Below are 18,322 nucleotides of genomic sequence, written 5' to 3' on the forward strand. Positions count from 1 at the left end.
AAAGTAGATGCAAATTTAGAGAAAATATTCTACTGATTGTTAATGTTGAAAGTGAAAACATTTGTCCCAAAATGTGGTGAAACTTTGATGTCAGTATCACATGCGCATTTCAGACTTGTTAAACTATGTTCAACTGCTCTTTTAGCTTTTGTTTATTAAGTATATTTATAGTCTATTGATGCCTGAGGTAAAAAAATCTGAAATTAGACTTACTGGTAATTCGGTTTCTGGGAATCTTCCACGACAGCACCTTAGGAGGTTCACTCTCTGCCCTAATAGGGACAGAGAACACATAGAGATGAAATAGTCCCTCCCATTTTCCTATCCAAAGTATTTTTCCGATGCCAAAGCAACAACTAACATATGCAGAAAGAAACTATTTGATGTTCCCAGAAATCTTTTGTGAAAGCACAAATTCAGGACATTTAAGATTTGCCTCAAGGACCCCCAGGAATACTGCCAAAGTGCCAACGTTGAGAATTGGTTTTGCTAAACCCCATCACTTTTACTTTTCGATTTGAGATTGCCACCAATGGAGCGGACCCCCAACTATTCAATAACAGGAGTGAAGCTGTACAATTTCTTGAAAGAAAATGCTAATGTCAAAAGTGGGATTTGAACCCACGCCTCCAGGAGAGACTGCGACCTGAACGCAGCGCCTTAGACCGCTCGGCCATCCTGACTTCTTCTGACTTTTGTAATTTAACTCTTTCTAAGCTAAGCAGTAGAAAGATGAGCATTACTTGTGATGAAAGGAAATATACCATGATTTATTTTATTTCAATATTGATTTGTAACCTATTGGTTTCAGCCAATTTTGAGCTTCATGACCAAGCACCATTTTTTAAATCTGACATGTATCACTTTATGTGGCAATAACACTGGAATGCTTAACATATCCCCGTGATTCTGATAGTGTTATTTTGTAACACATTGTACTTTATATTAATGGTAAATTTAGGTCAATATATATTTAGTTTTTCTTGTGAAAATATCAAAAGTTGTACAATTTCATTGAAATGTGGTGATGCCCATATGTCTTCAGAAACTACTGTTTGGTCACACAGCAGGGCTTTGAAAGTAAGAGCGCTATTTGGGTTTTGGGAATGCAGATTTTGCAAGAATATTTTGAGGGTGACATTTGCGGAGTTCCAAAAGTACCAAAACAGCAGAAATCCCTCGAAAGTGATCCCATTTTATAAATTACTCCTCACAATGAATTCATCAACACCGGCAATTACTAATTTTGTCCCACAGGTGTTTTCACTCTGCAACATCTAGAATTGCAAATAAGCCAGTTTAGTGCCCAGTTTGCGCTTATGGAGACAAGCACCCCATACATTTTAAGTGGGCTCTCCTCGCTAGAGAAATGCCAAATCTGTAGATTCTTTGTCTTACCATTAACGTGGAAACCCCTATTTTTAGAATGAAAGATGACAGTCCTGAGTTGGGGCTTGTGTTTTTTGCCTTCCTGGCTTTTTCCCCAAACAGCTTTGTTCCTGGCATATTTTTGAAGCATATTTGTCTCAGTAATGCCACAGCGATTCATAGTCAAACATAAATGGCTGAAATCATTCAGCTAGTGTCTGATACATGCTGCCCGTATTAGCTGTCAGGTTTCCTTTAAATCCTCATACAGCTAAGTCAAACTAAAATAAAACAAAGTGATGACGTCCAGAATGAAGGAAAAATTACAAAAAAATATTATTTTCCTCAAAAGTTAAAAGTGTTCAGTTCTCAAGTTTCTATCATATTATTTCCTGTAGATAGTTATAATGATTAGGACTTTTACATTCTCTGTAAACAGTCAGTCCATATGCTTTGTTTATTTTCTGCTTAAAATTTAATGGGTGAAGAATAAAACTTTTGCACAAACCCGGGACCTTTAGATCTCCAATCTAACGCTCTCCCAACTAAGCTATTTCGAAAGGACACATTTAGATACAGGAGTGTTCAACACAATGTAGAAGTCACAACTGGATGTATTTATTTTTACTTTGACTTGTTTTTGCAAGATTATCTATATTTGAAAGTACCGCTATTTTGCGTACATATTTAAGAACTTACATTAATTCTTTGTGAATGAATAGATAAAAACAGCAATTGTGCATTTTTTTTACATTTTCAAATTTACTCAATTCGCCAGGGTAATTCTGACTGTGTCTCTGTAGGACAGGTGATGATTGAGCATAAAACACAATTTGTAAGCATAAAGTTGCATCAAGCTTTATTTTTTCTTAGGTGGAAACAATTGGAGTGAAGAAAGGAGATGCAAATTTAGAGAAAATATTCTACTGATTGTTAATGTTGAAAGTGAAAACATTTGTCCCAAAATGTGGTGAAACTTTGATGTCAGTATCACATGTGCATTTCAGACTTGTTAAACTATGTTCATCTTCTCTTTTAGCTTTTGTTTATTAAGTATATTTATAGTCCATTGATTCCTGAGGTAGAAAAATCTGAAATTAGACTTACTGGTAATTCGGTTTCTAGGAATCTTCCTCGACAACACCTTAGGAGGTTCACACTCTGCCCTAATAGGGACAGAGAACACATAGAGATGAAATAGTCCCTCTCATTTTCCTATCCACAGTATTTTTCCGATGAAAAAGCAACAACTAACATATGCACAAAGAAACTATTTGATGTTCCCAGAAGTCTTTTGTGAAAGCACAAATTCAGGACATTTAAGATTTGCCTCAAGGACCCCCAGGAACACTGACAAAGTGCCAACGTTGAGAATTGATTTTGCTAAGCCCCATCACTTTCAGTTTTCAATTGGAGCAGAACCCCAACAGATCAGTAACAGGAGTGAAGGTGTACAATTTCTTGAAAGAAAATGCTAATGTCAGAAGTGGGATTCGAACCCACACCTCCAGAAGAGACTGTGAATTGAAAGCAGCGCCTTAGACCGCTCGGCATTCCTGCTTCTAGCTTTTGTAATTTAACTCTTTTTAAGCTAAGCAGTAGAAAGATGAGCATTACTTGTGATGAAAGGAAATACACCATGATTTCTTTTATTTTAATATTGATTTGTAACCTATTAGTTACAGCCAATTTTGAGCTTCATGACCAAGCACCTTTTTTAAATCTGACATGTATCACTTTATGTGGCAATAACACTGAAATGCTTATCATATCCCCATGATTCTGATAGTGTTATTTTGTAACACATTGTACTTTATATTAATGGTAAATTTAGGTCAATATATATTTAGTTTTTCTTGTGAAAATATCTAGAGTTGCACAATTTCTTTGAAATGCGGTGATGCCCCATATGCCTTTAGAAACTACTGTTTGGTCACACCGCAGGGCTTTGAAAGTAAGAGCGCTATTTGGGTTTTGGGAATGCAGATTTTGCAAGAATATTTTGAGGGTGACATTTGCGGAGTTCCAAAAGTACCAAAACAGCAGAAACCCCTCCAAAGTGATCCCATTTTATAAATTACTCCTCACAATGAATTCATCAACACCGGCAATTACTATTTTTGTCCAACAGGTGTTTTCACTTTGCAACATCCAGAATTGCAAATAAGCCAGTTTAGTGCCCAGCTTGCGCTTATGGAGACAAGCACCCCATACATTTTAAGTGGGCTCTCCTCGCTAGAGAAATGCCAAATCTGTAGATTCTTTGTCTTACCATTAACGTGGAAACCCCTATTTTTAGAATGAAAGATGACGGTCTTGAGTTGGGGCTTTTGTTTTTTGCCTTCCTGGCTTTTTCCCCAAACAGCTTTGTTCCTGCTATATTTTTGAAGCATATTTGTCTCAGTAATGCCACAGCGATTCATAGTCAAACATAAATGGCTGAAATCATTCAGCTAGTGTCTGATACATGCTGCCCATATTAGCTATCAGGTTTCCTTTAAATCTTCATACAGCTATGTCAAAATAAAAATTAAACAAAGTGATGACATCCAGAATGAAGGAAAAATTACAAAAATATTATTTTCCTCAAAAGTTAAAAATGTTCATTCCTCAAGTTTCTATCATTTTATGATTAGGACTTTTACATTCTCTGTAAACAGTCAGTCCATATGCTTTGTTTATTTTCTGCTTAAAATTTAATGGGTGAAGAAAAAAAACTTTTGCTGAAAACCAGGATTGAACCAGGGACCTTCAGATCTTCAGTCTAACACTCTCCCAACTGAACTATTTTGACAGTTCACATTTAGATTCATTAATGTTCAACACACTGTAGATGTCACAGCTGGATGTATTTATTTTTACTTTGACTTGTTTTTGCAAGATTATCTATATTTGAAAGTCCTGCTATTTTGCGTAAATATTTAAGAACATACATTAATTCTTTTTGAATGAATAGAAAAAAACAGCAATTCTGCATTTTTTTTACATTTTCAAATTTACTCAATTCGCCAGGGTAATTCTGACTGTGTCTCTGTAGGACAGGTGATGATTGAGCATAAAACACAATTTGTAAGCATAATGTTGCATCAAGCTTTATTTTTTTCTTAGGTGCAAACAATTGGAGTGAAGAAAGGAGATGCAAATTTAGAGAAAATATTCTACTGATTGTTAATGTTGAAAGTGAAAACATTTGTCCCAAAATGTGGTGAAACTTTGATGTCAGTATCACATGCGCATTTCAGACTTGTTAAACTATGCTCATCTGCTCTTTTAGCTTTTGTTTATTAAGTACATTTATAGTCTATTGATGCCTGAGGTAGAAAAATCTGAAATTAGACTTACTGGTAATTCGGTTTCTAGGAATCTTCCACGACAGCACATTAGGAGGTTCACTCTCTGCCCTAATAGGGACAGAGAACAAATAGAGATTAGTGTTGAGCCCCCCCCGTAGTGTTCGAGTTCGGTTCGGTTCGTCGAACACCCGTGTGTTCGCCGAACTGTTCGTCGAACACCGTTAAAACCAATGGCAGGCAAACAAAAACACATAGAAACACATAGAAACACATAGAAAACACCTTCAAAGGTGTCCAAAAGCTGACAAACTGCTCAGAAGACATAACTAACACATGGAAAAGTGACAAGTACATATAGTCATGCGAAAAGAAAAGAGGTGGAGGAGTAAAAGGAGGGGGAGACACAGATATAGGCATGTCATGCCCTTCTAAAATCCAAAAAGTGAGAAGCCGACACGGCCAGTCCGCTCCTGCCCGTGCCACCTCCGTGTCGCCGGGTTTGTGCCAGAGCCGCGGTGAACCCTGATGGCCAGCCCCCCTCTCCCAATACTGGTGCCTGTCCGCTGGTGGGTCAAGCGAGCCCCCCTGTGGTGGAGGCAGCTCTAAGCTTTTAAATTTAAATTGTCTCTCTAATTTGAATGAATACACTTTAAATCCATTTACAAGGATCTATTGGAGGGCAAGTCTCATGCCAGCAGCCGCGTAATTCCAGCTCCAGTAGCGTCCACTAAAGCTGCTGCAGTTAAAAAGCTTTTATAAGGATCGAGCTCGGCTGTCCACCGCAAGGCATCCTACTGCCAGTCCCAGCCCCTATGCCTTGGGGTGCCTCCTGATGCTCTTCACTGAGTATCCCATGGTCCCGAAGCATTTCCTTTGAAAAAATTAAGTGTCTAAACTACAGGTGGTGTAGCTTGCTTAACAGCCGGGATAATCCGCTGACTAGCAGACACTGCTACTAGGCACAAAGTATTTCCTGGGCTAGATGCAGTTAAAAATTTGTAATTAGATACTCTCGTTGGATGCTGAGAAAGCATTCCATAGAGTCTCCTGGCACGCCATATATGATTCTTTTAAAAAGCTTGGGGTAGGGGTCTAGGGGACCCTTTTATAGCCAAAATCACGGCCCTGTATCACAATACGTCACCTAGGCTGAAGATAAATGGAACTGTAGCACCCTGAGGGCTCGGTTGCTACAGAGGTATTGCACCTCACCCAGAGGTGTGATATCTCACTCTCAGGTAAGGATGGAGTGTGGATCAGGACCCGACACCTGCATGCATTATACCACATTGCAGTGGGGCAGGGCGACCAATATGCCTCTGAGATGGGCACGACAGTCCCTGTCCCTGGCTGGAGTGGGGGGAGGGAACACTGAGGAACGGGAACCCTGTAGTGCAGGAGCAGGGAGGAAGCAGTTCCTGTGTGCATTGAGAAGGGAGTATAAAAGGTGGGCACCATCTTAGTTCAGTGCTGAGAAGTCTTAGCAGAAGTGGCAGGGAGCAGGGGCTCTGCATGAGCTCTGCTCCGGAGGCTGGCCTAGTAACAGACGCCCAGGCCTGGAAGAGGGAGAAGGAAGGAAGAGGAGCGGAGAAGGCTCCAGGAATGAGGAATGAAGGGATACCAGGGGTGCAGACGGGCGAGTCGCCACCGCAGGCCCGAATCCACCTGCGTGGAGGGGTCAGGCCAAAGGGGGAGACCAGTCCCCGAAACTAGTGGAGGCAGGAAACGACCCTCAGCTAGAAACCGGAGGCTGTGACATTTTTTGTGGCGCAGCCCCTCGCTACACCCGCAAGGAAGGCACCACATAGGGTCAGGGAAACTGGCGAAAAAGTTTACCAAGAGGAGGCCCGAGGCAGCCGGACAGAAGGGTTGGTAAGAAAGGCCAGACAAAGGACACACAAAGGGGGTCCTGTGAAGCGCTCCAAAGTTATCTGGGAGTTGTCTGAGCCCCTCACCTGGTGAGCACAGTACGACGTGGGCAGCCGTTACCTGCAGACGTGGTCTGGATAATAAGAACTGTGAGTAAAGGCCCTGGACTGCATCACTGACTCCGTGTCGTTACTGCTGCTGCCCTGCACCATCACCCCCATCCTCCGCATACACTGCCCTGAGGCTATACTCCTCCCGTGGGGAGTTATGCTACGCTCTGCTGCACCCACAACACCAGCCTCAGCGGTCTGCCCTGCAGCGGCGGTTCACTCTGACCGCAATCCACGGGTAGCGTAGTCGGACATTTAAACATCAAAACCACATAAATAGTTCCGCCACTGGTTTGACCACCCTGAGCCAAGGAACCGGGTCGCCGCCACGAAGACTACAAGTACCAGCATCCACCAAAAAGGGTCCGGCTCCGGGTGTCCCAAGGCCCAGGGGGTGCATCAGAACATTTTCATCACCTTTCACAATCACCAATGGGACAAGGCAGGGATGTCCTCTGTCCCCTCTCTTATACATCCTAGTGATGGAGCATCAATTCGCCATAACCCCAATATTAGGTGGATTGAGGTGGGAGGCACCGAGTACAAGTGCTCTCTATTTGCTGATGATGTCCTAGTATATATCACTCAATCACATATATCAATCCATGCTGTTATGGCTGAAATAGATCACTTTGTTACATGGTCAAATTTTAAAATCAATGCAGCGAAGTCTGAGGCCCTCGATGTCTCCCTCCCCAAATCCATATAGGATTCCATCCAGTCCAACTTTCCCTTTGCCTGGCCCTCACAGGGTATCAAATACTTAGGAATTCCTATTCATAGAGACCTCTCCCATCTATGTTATCTTAATTTTGGGCCCTTTATTGAACAACTCCATACAGACCACGGTTGGCAAGTTAGAACTGTAAGATTCACTACGTGAACCACTGGTGTTTTGTGGAAAAGCACATGTACACTGCGTTCCAAATTCTTATGCAAAAAGTGTTTAGGAGTGATAAGGGAAGAATTTGTTTGTTTGTCAGTTAAACTCATTGATGGTGATGTGTGTCAGGGCTCTTTATATCACTGTAAGCAATTGCAGACACCTGTGCTAATTAGTTTGGCAGGTGTGTCCAATGAAAGGCAAGACTACTTAAGAAGGCTGTCTCACATTATTAAGCAGCCTACATTTTCTGCCAAAATGGGAAAGAAAAAGGATGTGTCGGCTGCTGAGAAGCAACAAATTGTGGAGTGTTTAGGTCAAGGCATGACTACAATCAACATTGTGCGATGATCAGGAAAAAGTGTCTTGGCAATCAAGAAGTATGTAGCTGATTCACAGTACACACGTGTGCGTGCTGATAAGGGCAAATTGAGGACTCTTTCCTACAGGCAATTACGTCAGGTTAAAAGAGCAGTGGCAAAAAAGCCTTGTCATAGCAGCAGACAAGTTTTTGAAGCTGCTGGTGCCTCCAACATCCCCCGAACAACAAGATGCAGGGTCCTTCAGAGGTTTGCAGCTGTGCATACGCCATCCTGTCGACCGCCTCTATCCACTTCACACAAGCAGAAATGGCTCCAGTGGGCCAAACATTACATGAAGACTGATTTCAAAACTGTTTTGTTCACGGATGAGTGCCGTGCAGCGCTCGATGGTCCAGATGGATGGAGTGGAGGATGGCTGGTTGATGGACACCCCATGCAAACACGGCTACAGCACCAACAAGGAGGAGGTGGAGTAATGTTTTGGGCTGGAATCATGGGGAGAGAGATTGTCGGCCCCTTTAGGATCCCTGAAGGCGCTAAAGATGAACTCCATAATGTATGTGGATTTTCTCAAACAGCACTTCCTGCCATGGTTCAAGAAGAAGAACCGTGTATTTCACAGCAAGATCATTTTTCTGCATGATAATGCACCATCTCATGCTGCACATAAAACATCTGCATCTCTGGCTGATATGGGCATAAAAGGGGACAAACTTATGGTGTGACCCCCATGCTCCCCTGACCTCTACCCCATTCAGAACCTTTGGAGCATCATTAAAAGGAGTGTCTATGATGGCGGGAGGCAGTTCACATCTAAGCAACAGCTCTGGGAGGGTATTCTGTCCTCATGCAAAACAATTGAAGCAGAAACCATCCAAAACCTGACAAATTCAATGGACGAGAGAGTTCAGAAGCTCCTTTCGAACAAGGGGTCCTATGTGAAAATGTAACCACCTAGAATAAAGTTTTGAGTTGAAAACTGTTTGATTTCAGTTTCTAACAACCTGCTAATACTTATAATTTCAAAAATGACCATTTTTTTGGTCTTTATTAAAATGAAAAGGTTGATCGAAAAGTTTGGGGGATCTAAGAGTGTGGCAACCCAGTAGTCATGATTACTTCGAATTCTGACAATATGAGGGTCATGCTGCAGGTTGTGCAGCAAGAAGGCACTTATGTGTCTTGCGCATCTCGGAGCCCCAAAATTATTTTACGGGCTAGATGCAGCTAAAAATTATTATTAATTTTAAATCTGGTGAAGCTTTAGTATAGATGTCCTAATAGGATCAGTGCTGCACACTGCTACAAAGCCCAAATTATTTTCCAGCCAAGATACAGATAAACATGATTAGTAATTTGAAAGCTTAAAAGGGTTGGTAGGGTGATTTTAACCAATCATCAAGCTTTTACTCTCCCCAGGATGACACAGGGGTAGAAAAGTCGTTTCGGATCCATGATTTGTTCATCTTTATGAACGTGAGTCTGTCTACATTATCAGTGGAGAGCCGCGTGCGCTTATCTGTCAGCACACCACCAGCAGCGCTGAACACACGTTCAGACAGAACGCTGGCTGCGGGGCATGACAAGATCTCCAAGGCGTAAGTGGCTAGCTCCGGCCATTTATCCAGATTGGAAGCCCAAAAAGAGCAAGGGTCCAGTGACACAGTCGTGGCTTCAATGTTTACTTGGAGATACTCCTGTACCATCGTCTCTAGGCGTTGACTATGTGTCAGACTTCTTGTCTCCTGTGGCCTTGCAAAGAATGGGCTAAAAAAGTGGTGAAATGATTCAGCAAAATTGATGTTACCAGCAGATACTGTGGTTCTGTTACGGTTTGAGTGCTGAACACTTGACGGTCCCACGGTTGGCAAGTTGGAACTGTGAGATTCACTACGTGCACCACTGGTATTTTGTGGAAAAGCACATGTAAGATTCTGCAACAGTCTCTGCTGATACTCCTGCATGCGTGCATCCCTTTCTATGGCAGGAATAATTTCTGCAAATTTACTTTTGTACCGGGGATCTAACAGTGTGGCAACCCAGTAGTCAGGATTATTTCTAATTCTCACAATTCGAGGGTCATGTTGCAGGTAGTGCAGCAAGAAGGCACTCATGTGTGTTGCGCATCCAGGATCACCAAGTCCCTGTTGTGTTGGTGGCGAGGTAACAATCATGCTTCCTTCCTCTGTCCTCTCCCCCCAACCTCGCACAACAGAAATGTGATCAAGGTCTCCCTCATCTGATGAGTCTTCCATCAGTTCGTCCTCCACTTCTTCCTGGGCTCCTGCACCTTCCTCACTAGTTTGGCTGCTACCATGCACCCTGGTAAAACCATCTCCCCCACCCTCACATGCCTGCCGCCTTGGTGCTGCCGACCGTCTGGACCTTGCAGATGTTAGCCCTTCCGCATACAACTCCTCCTCCTCTACTTCCTCCACCTCCTCTTGTGCCACCACCTGACTCCGAATTCTTTTTAACATGTGCTCCAGCATGTAAATCACCGGAATAGTCATGCTGATAATGGCATCGTCAGCACTAAACATCTTCGTCGCCAAAACTGTGCAGAAGGGTGCATAGGTCCCTGATCTGAGACCACTCCTCCAGCGTGATTTGCCCCACCTCTGAATCTCGTTGGCCCAGGCTATACGTCAGAACGTATTGCACCAGGGCTTGTCGGTGCTGCCACAGTAGCTGCAACATGTGCAGAGTTGAATTCCACCGGGTAGGCACATCGCATTTTAGCCGGTGAAGTGGCAGGCCCAACGACTTCTGTAGAGATGTAAATCGCTGAGCTGCGGGATGCGAACGGCGGAAGTGAGCACACAGCGACCGTGCCCTCTGCAGAAGGCCATCTAGTCCGGGATAGTGGGCTAAAAATTGCTGGACAACCAGGTTCAACACGTGAGCCATACAAGGCATGTGTGTGACATTGCCCCGGCGAAGGGCCGCACCCAGGTTTGCAGCATTATCGCACACGGCCTTCCCTGGTTTCAGGTCCAGTGGAGACAACCATTCATGAAATTGGTTCTCCAGAGCTGACCACAACTCCTCAGCTGTGTGACTCACATTTCCCAGACATTTCAAAGTAAAAACCGCCTGATGACGTTGAGCCCTACTGCCAGCATAGTAAGGAGGTGTGCAGGATCCCTTCTGCGCAGTTAGAAAGCTTGTGGCATGACCAGACAGGCTTTGGGTGCAGGTGGAAGACCGAGAGGAGGTTGAGGAGGCAGAAGCAGTGGAGGAACTTTGACATAAAGAGGATTGACGCACAACTCGTGGGGACGGCAAGACTTGGACAGCAGCCCCTTGTCCTGCTGTCACCATAGTTACCCAGTGCCCAGTCAGCGACATGTAACGCCCCTGTCCATGCCTACTCGTCCAAGTGTCTGTGGTGAAATGCACCCTGTCATACACAGAGTTTCTCAAAGAAGCGGTGATGTTGTGTGCGACATGCTGGTGGAGTGCAGGCACACCTTTCTTTGAGAAGTAGTGCCGACTGGGCATCTGGTACTGGGGCACTGCGACGGACATAAGGTCTCGAAAATCCTCTGTGTCCACCAGGCGGAAAGGCAGCATTTCTGTAGCCAAGAGCTTGCAGATGGTGAAATTCAACCTCTTAGCTTTCTCATGGCTAGGAGGAAATGGTCTTTTACTTGTCCACATCTGAGGGACCGAGGGCTGGCTATTGTGCTTAGCCGGGGTTCATAAGGGTGTCCCGGCAAACTGTCGGTCTGTGAGGAAGATGCAGGCGGACATGTTAGGTTGCCTTGATCCAAAGGTGGTGCTATCGATGTCGGACAGCGCTCAACACCAGCTGGTGTTACCACCTCCAAAGAAAATGATGACCTGCCAATCACGCTGGCTGTTGCGGGTAAAGAGGTGGCAGGTCTGCGCCCCAAAACAGGTTTGACTGCTGTCCCCCCAGTCACAGAGGATGAAGAGGCCGCGGATGCACAAGATATGGCAGACGGTGGTTGGCCCGGCCGGCTAGGCCGCATTGTAGCACACTGAGCTTCCCACTGCAACTTATTCTTCATGTCCATGTGCCGGTTCATGCATGAAGTACTCAAACTATGTATTTATTGGCCTCTACTTAGCTTTTGCTGACAAATGTTACAGATAACACGAGTTGGGTCATCTTTATCGATCTGAAAAAATGCCCAGGCTATGCAAGGCTTAGCACCCATGCGACCTGAAGAGCCACCACGACTTATGGTGAGAGGCAGAGTTGTGTTTGAGGATGCAGTTGTTGACGTGCTTCCAGTACTACGTCTCTGTCCAGGAAGGCGCAACCCGACCTCGTCGTCACTAGCATCTTCCTCCACCTCCTCCACCTCCTCTGCTGACCTCATCTCTTGGCTGACTGTGGGTTGACAGTAAGTGGGATCTCCAACCTCATCATCATCACCCTGTGCGTTATCACACCCGTCGTCCTCAGAGCCAACCTGTTCCTGCCCTGACAAAAAACTAAAGTTGTCGCTCCAATCAGGTATTTGAGTCTTATTATCGTCTTCCTCATGGTCTCCACCAACAGGAGTTACAGTTTGGGAATGAGGGTCTACATTATGGTCATAACCTTCTGCATCTGGTCCTGGATCCGACTCATAAAGATTCTGGGCATCAGTGCAGATCATTTCCTCGTCTGGATTCACAGAAGCGCTGGAGTCGACCTCTGATTCCCAGGCTATAGTATGAGTAAACAGCTCTGCAGACTCAACCATCTGTTCTACCTCATACTCAGACGGGCAGCTCTAGATTTGGGAGCTGTGAGGAAGCAAGTGCGATTGGGGTGACACCTTTGAGGACTGGAGTATTTGTGATGTTGAAGTTGATGTGGAGGAGAGCCCACTTAAAGGAGCACTTGATATCCGTTGAAGCACCTGCTGTTTTTGTGCCTCATCTGGAGTTTGTAGCGATTGGCGTGGCCGTAAGAAAGGGATCTTATCACATTGTCCGCTAAAAGAAGTAGACATTTTAGTTTGGCTGGAAGATGGTCTTTCTTCTGCAGATGTTACTGTTGCTTTAACACCTACCCCACGGACACAACCTTTTTTCCCCTTCCCAACATGCCTATTCCCCTTTCCACCAGCAGCAGGCCTTTTTCCACTCATTTTGGTGGTTAACTAATTCACAACTCTGGAGTTGTTTGCACAAAAAAACAATGGATGGGAACCGAGCAGAACTGAGTGGCCAAACTGTGGTATTAGGCCAAAACTATTGGCTGGGTTAGATGCAGAAAAAAATTATATTCAATTTGCAACCTGATGGAGGTCTGTATAGATGGATTAATAGAACAAGTCCCACACACAGCTAGAAGCCCAATATTTTTTCAGAGGTAGATGCAGAAAAAAATATATTCAGATTGCAACCTGATGGAGGTCTGTATAGATGGATTAATAGAACAAGTCCCACACACAGCTAGAAGCCCAATATTTTTTCAGAGGTAGATGCAGAAAAAAATATATTCAGATTGCAACCTGATGGAGGTCTGTATAGATGGATTAATAGAACAAGTCCCACACACAGCTAGAAGCCCAATATTTTTTCAGAGGTAGATGCAGAAAAAAATATATTCAGTTTGCAACCTGATGGAGGTCTGTATAGATGGATTAATAGAACAAGTCCCACACACAGCTAGAAGCCCAATATTTTTTCAGAGGTATATGCAGAAAAAAATATATTCAGTTTGCAACCTGATGGAGGTCAGTATAGATGGACTAATACAACAAGTCCCACACACAGCTAGAAGCCCAATATTTTTTCAGAGGTAGATGCAGAAAAAAATATATTCAGTTTGCAACCTGATGGAGGTCAGTATAGATGGACTATTACAACAAGTCCCACACACAGCTAGAAGCCCAATATTTTTTCAGAGGTATATGCAGAAAAAAATATATTCAGTTTGCAACCTGATGGAGGTCTGTATAGATGGATTAATAGAACAAGTCCCACACACAGCTAGAAGCCCAATATTTTTTCAGAGGTAGATGCAGAAAAAAATATATTCAGTTTGCAACCTGATGGAGGTCTGTATAGACGGATTAATAGAACAAGTCCCACACACAGCTAGAAGCCCAATATTTTTTCAGAGGTAGATGCAGAAAAAAATATATTCAGTTTGCAACCTGATGGAGGTCAGTATAGATGTACTAATACAACAAGTCCCACACACAGCTAGAAGCCCAATATTTTTTCAGAGCTAGATGCAGAAAAAAATATATTCAGTTTGCAACCTGATGGAGGTCTGTATAGATGGATTAATAGAACAAGTAGCACACACAGCTAGAAGCCCAATATTTTTTCAGAGGTAGATGCAGAAAAAAATATATTCAGTTTAAAACCTGATGGAGGTCAGTATAGATGGACTAATACAACAAGTCCCACACACAGCTAGAAGCCCAAATATTTTTTCAGAGGTAGATGCAGAAAAAAATATATTCAGTTTGCAACCTGATGGATTTCTGTATAGATGGATTAATAGAACAAGTCCCACACACAGCTAGAAGCCCAATATTTTTTCAGAGGTAGATGCAGAAAAAAATATATTCAGTTTGCAACCTGATGGAGATCTGTATAGATGGATTAATAGAACAAGTCCCACACACAGCTAGAAGCCCAATATTTTTTCAGAGCTAGATGCAAAAAAAAATTATATTCAATTTGCAACCTGATGGAGGTCAGTATAGATGGACTAATAGAATGATGCTATGCCCAAAAGATTTTACTTCACTAGGTGCAGTAAAAAAATTGGTATTCTATACACAGGTGGTATATCTTGCAACACAGATAGGCTACTCCACTGACTAACACACTCTGCAATAGGCCCAAAAGGATTAGCTTTGCTAGATTCAGCCAAATGCTGTGAAAAAAACTTGCACAGCACTGGCACAGACCTGCCTGGCAAAAACTGATAGGAACTGATGTAACCTAGTCCTGAAAAGGACTCCAATTACAATTAGTCTTTACTCCCACAATCTATCTATTTAAGAGCACAGACCTGCCTGATAAAAGTCGTAGGAAATGCTGTAACCTAGTCCTTAAAAGGACTGCAATCACAACTATTCCCTACTCCCAAGCTATCTGTAGATTTGTGCGAAAATTGGCTTGAAATTAACAAGGTATAGCGCACACAGCAACAGCGGTGCCGTCTAACACGCAGCTGCAGCAGTGAGAAAATGGTGGCGACGGGGAAAATGGCTTGGTCTTATAGGGCAAGGACATGTGACATACACTGCCAATGACACATGCCCTTGCTTGTGTGAAAAAAAGCACTTCGCTCCGTGTGTGCGCTGCTGATAGGCTGACAGATTGCACCTCCCCACTGCAAATGCGGGAAAGAGAAAAAAAAATGGAGATCTTCATTGTTCCTGCAGAGATCCATCCCCTGCCCCTCCCCCCACCCCGCTGTACACTCAAACTGGGTATTAACATTAATTTTCATCATTACTGAGAAAAAATCCAGTTATGATTTTGGTGCACGAACAGTTATCGAACATAACCTCGAACAGCCGAATTTTTCTCAAATTGTTCGTGTTCGCCGAACGGCTCGAACACCGCCCAAAACAGCTCGAATTTGAGATTGGCGAACAGTTCGAGTAGAACAACGCTCATCTCTAATAGAGATGAAATATTCCCTCCCATTTTCCTATCCACAGTATTTTTCCGATGCCAAAGAAACAACTAACATATGCACAAAGAAACTATTTGATGTTCCCAGAAGTCTTTTGTGAAAGCACAAATTCAGAACATTTAATATTTGCCTCAAGGACCCCCAGGAATACTGCCAAAGTGCCAACATTGAGAACTTGTTTTGCTAAGCCCCATAACTTTTAGTTTGAGATTGCCACCAATGGAGCGGAACTGATCAATAACAGGAGTGAAGCTGTACAATTTCTTGAAAGAAAATGCTAATGTCAGAAGTGCGATTCAAACCCACGACTCCAGAAGAGGCTGCGAACTGAACGCAGCACCTTAGACCGCTCGGCCATCCTGACTTCTTCTATCTTTTGTAATTTAACTCTTTCTAAGCTAAGCAGTAGAAAGATGAGCATTACTTGTGTTGAAAGGAAATATACCATGATTTATTTTATTTTAATATTGATTTGTAACCTATTAGTTACAGCCAATTTTGAACTTCGTGACCAAGCACCATTTTTTAAATCTGACATGTATCACTTTATGTGGCAATTACACTTGAATGCTTAACATATCCCCGTGATTCTGATAGTGTTATTTTGTAGCACATTGTACTTTATATTAATTGTAAATTTAGGTCAATATATATTTAGTTTTTCTTGTGAAAATATCTAAAGTTGCACAATTTCATTGAAATGCGGTGATGCCCCATATGTCATCAGAAACTACTGTTTGGTCACACAGCAAGGCTTTGAAAGTAAGAGCGCTATTTGGGTTTTGGGAATGCAGATTTTGCAAGAATATTTTGAGGGTGACATTTGCGGAGTTCCAAAAGTACCAAAACAGCAGAAACCCCTCCAAAGTGATCCCATTTTATAAATTACTCCTCACAATGAATTCATCAACACCGGCAATTACTATTATTGTCCAACAGGTGTTTTCACTCTGCAACATCCAGAATTGCAAATAAGCCAGTTTAGTGCCCAGCTTGCGCTTATGGAGACAAGCACCCCATACATTTTAAGTGGGCTCTCCCCGCTAGAGAAATGCCAAATCTGTGGATTCTTTGTCTTACCATTAACGTGGAAACCCCTATTTTTAGAATGAAAGATGATGGTCATGAGTTGGGGCTTGTGTTTTTTGCCTTCCTGGCTTTTTCCCCAAACAGCTTTGTTCCTGCCATATTTTTGAAGCATATTTGTCTTAGTAATGCCCAGCGATTCATACTCAAACATAAATGGCTGAAATCATTCAGCTAGTGTCTGATACATGCTGCCCATATTAGCTATCAGGTTTCCTTTAAATCCTCATACAGCTAAGTCAAACTAAAAAAAAAAACAAAGTGATGATGTCCAGAATGAAGGAAAAATTACAAAAAAATATTATTTTCCTCAAAAGTTAAAAGTGTTCAGTTCTCAAGTTTCTATCATTTTATTTCCTGTAGATAGTTATAATGATTAGGATTTTTACATTCTCTGTAAATAGCCAGTCCATATGCTTTGTTTATTTTCTGCTTAAAATTTAATGGGTGAAGAAAAAAACTTTTGCCGAAACCCGGGACTTTTAGATCTTCAGTCTAACGCTCTCCCAACTGAGCTATTTCGACAGGACACATTTAGATTCAGGAATGTTCAACACACTGTAGATGTCACAACTGGATGTATTTATATTTACTTTGAATTGTTTTTGCAAGGTTATCTATATTTGAAAGTCCCGCTACTTTGTGTACATATTTAAGAACTTACATTAATTCTTTGTGATGAATAGAAAAAAACAGCAATTCTGCATTTTTTTTACATTTTCAAATTTACTCAATTCGCCAGGGTAATTCTGACTGTGTCTCTGTAGGACAGGTGATGATTGAGCATAAAACACAATTTGTAAGCATAATGTTGCATCAAGCTTTATTTTCTTCTTAGGTGCAAACAATTGGAGTGAAGAAAGGAGATGCAAATTTAGAGAAAATATTCTACTGATTGTTAATGTTGAAAGTGAAAACATTTGTCCCAAAATGTGGTGAAACTTTGTTGTCAGTATCACATGCGCATTTCAGACTTGTTAAACTATGTTCATCTGCTCTTTTAGCTTTTGTTTATTAAGTATATTTATAGTCTATTGATGCCTGAGGTAAAAAAATCTGAAATTAGACTTACTGGTAATTCGGTTTCTAGGAATCTTCCACGACAGCACCTTAGGAGGTTCACTCTCTGCCCTAATAGGGACAGAGAACACATAGAGATGAAATAGTCCCTCCCATTTTCCTATCCACAGTATTTATCCGATGCCAAAGCAACAACTAACATATGCACAAAGAAACTATTTGATGTTCCCAGAAGTCTTTTTTGAAAGCACAAATTCAGGACATTTTAGATTTGCCTCAAGGACCACCAGGAATACTGCCAAAGTGCCAACGTTGAGAATTGGTTTTGCTAAGCCCCATCACTTTTAGTTTTCGATTTGAGATTGCCACCAATAGAGCGGACCCCCAACTAATCAGTAACAGGAGTGAAGCTGTACAATTTCTTGAAAGAAAAAGCTGATGACAGAAGTGGGATTCAAACCCACCCCTCCAGGAGAGACTGCGACCTCAACGCAGCGCCTTAGACCGCTCGGCCATCCTGCCTTCTTTTGGCTTTTGTAATTTAACTATTTCTAAGTTAAGCAGTAGAAAGATGAGCATTACTTGTGATGAAAGGAAATATACCATGATTTCTTTTATTTTAATATTGATTTGTAACCTATTAGTTACAGCCAATTTTGAGCTTCATGACCAAGCACCGTTTTTTAAATCTGACATGTATCAATTTATGTGGCAATAACACTGGAATGCTTAACATATCC

The 18,322-nt window shown here is 42.4% G+C and overlaps 2 non-coding genes across 2 annotated transcripts; both read right to left on the reverse strand.

Moving 5' to 3' along the window:
- Positions 1 to 600: 600 nt before the first annotated feature.
- On the reverse strand, positions 601 to 683 carry TRNAL-CAG (transfer RNA leucine (anticodon CAG)). Its single transcript has one exon. It is a non-coding gene; the product is annotated as a tRNA-Leu (tRNA).
- Positions 684 to 18,021: 17,338 nt separating this feature from the next.
- TRNAL-GAG (transfer RNA leucine (anticodon GAG)) lies at positions 18,022 to 18,104 on the reverse strand. Its single transcript has one exon. It is a non-coding gene; the product is annotated as a tRNA-Leu (tRNA).
- Positions 18,105 to 18,322: the final 218 nt, after the last annotated feature.

The sequence above is a fragment of the Phyllobates terribilis genome, unplaced genomic scaffold (genome assembly GCF_046119375.1).
Source record: "Phyllobates terribilis strain yellow unplaced genomic scaffold, ASM4611937v1 Scaffold_12__6_contigs__length_324123572, whole genome shotgun sequence".
Classification (NCBI taxonomy): Eukaryota; Metazoa; Chordata; class Amphibia; order Anura; family Dendrobatidae; genus Phyllobates; species Phyllobates terribilis.